Source organism: Nematolebias whitei, chromosome 6 (assembly GCF_014905685.2).
Source record: "Nematolebias whitei isolate Nwh7 chromosome 6, NemWhi1, whole genome shotgun sequence".
NCBI classification, from domain to species: domain Eukaryota; kingdom Metazoa; phylum Chordata; class Actinopteri; order Cyprinodontiformes; family Rivulidae; genus Nematolebias; species Nematolebias whitei.
Genome location: NC_056503.1, coordinates 12302945 through 12304926, shown reverse-complemented (window position 1 = coordinate 12304926; position 1982 = coordinate 12302945).

Genomic DNA, 1982 nt, shown 5'->3' with positions numbered 1-1982 from the left:
AAAAAAAAAGGCTGAAGGTACTGAAGTGAAGAGTTTTAAATACATTTGTACAAAATGCAGTCAGTTGAGCTAAAAGGGAATATTTCTCTCTAACTTGACCATTTGCTGGTTGTTTTAGTGTATCATTAAATTTGTATTTTACTTATTTATTTATTTATTTTTGTTCTGGCGTACTGTGATATTCTATTCTACCATCTCAGGTTCAAACATCAACCATCTTTTCATTTAATAAATGTGAGAAGCTGAAATTTGTCCTCTATTTGAGCCACACCTTGTCATTAAGGGGTGATGGAGAGACTTGAAGCCAGACCAGTTGAGAACCACTGAACTAAAGACTTCTCTCAGGCCCTGTTTCAGATCTTTGCTGGATTTAATTCCCTTATTTTTCTAAGACACAAGTTTTAGATTCTGTACATATGCTATGCGTCTAACATGTCATTTTTTGTCCACTTTTCATTTTTTTAATCCCAAACTTAACAATATGCTGTCTTGGGGCACAAGTACTTGAACAGAAATTATATAAAAGTCCTAAAATACATATTTGAAAGACTTTCAGAAAGTCTGAAAGTTTACTGATGAAGACCACTTTAAAAGATTACAATAAATTCTAGCTCCTGGGAAACTAAAACACAACACTGCGGGGTGTAAAACTTTTGCACAGTGCTGTACACATCAAGTTGTCTGAAAGGTGCAAGGAGTTGCTGATTTTACCATCAAATAAGGATATAACTGCACACCTCTCTTCTATCCAGGGGCGATTCTAGAATTTGACCTCTAGGGGTGCTCAGCCCCCGTTGTTGACAATTGCTCTTGACTTGAACAGGGTGGTGGCCATTGGTGTCAAAAGCATTTGTAATGTGAGGGAGACACACTGGTGAGGGGATCTGGGGGCCCTCCCCCAGAAATTTTGATTAAAGTAGATATCATTTCCTGCATTCTGGTGTATATTAACAGGTTAATCATCTATGTTTACCTACATAAGTAAAGACTTGATTCAATAATTGTTTTGAATAAACTGAAATTGAGCGGCTGTGGCTGAGTGGTTAGCGCAGTCGTTCTCCAATGCAAGAGTTGGAGGTTTGGTTCCACCAGCAGTCACATGCTGAAGTGTCCCTGGGCAAGACACTGAACCCCTCATTGCCTCTGATGTTTGTCCCATTGGTGTATGAATGTGATAAAGCTCTGATTATTCTTTGTATAGCTCTAGTAGAGTGCTGTATGAATGGGTAAATGAGGGCACAGATTGTAGTGTACAGCACTCTGAGTATCTTGATCAGAATGAAAGGCGCTAAATAAGTACAGTCTGTTTACCATTTTAGAGTTAATGGCACAACAAGAAGTAGCCTGACCAACAGCTCTCCTTGTGTGACTAGAGCACTCTCCACTTCTCTCAAGCATCCTAACTCGACAACTGCCGGCATTAATGTAGCACTAAGTTAGTGCTAGCTAAGATGCTACTTACATAGTGTTCCACTTTACATTACGCATCTTTCTGAAATCCTTCTGACTGCAAAGCATTCGTTATGCAAAGCCCTGACAATGTTGGAGGAGGAGGAAAAGGGATGGAGCTCCTGCAGGTAGGGGCGTTCACTTTGGGACAAATGGAGATTTCTGATTAGTCAGTTGCTGACAAGCCTACTGGACTGATTGACAGGTGGTGTCGAGGATACGACCCGTGCAAAAAAAAATAGATTTTACTGGCCTGTTTATGACTGTGATCATTCATGCCATTTTTATTCCAATTTTATTCAATATTTTGGTGAATCTAAGGTTTGAGAACTGAGTTTCATTACAAAATGGTAATGATGGTCTCTTTATTTTTCAGGGGTGCTGAGTTAAAATTTAGGGGTGCTTGAGCACCCCCCAAAAAGAGGCTAAAATCGCCCCTGCTTGTCAGAGTCAGAGTCAGAGTCAGAGTTTCTTTATTGTCATTCGCACCTCATGTGGTACATGTGGTGGAGCGAAATTATGTAACTGGGACC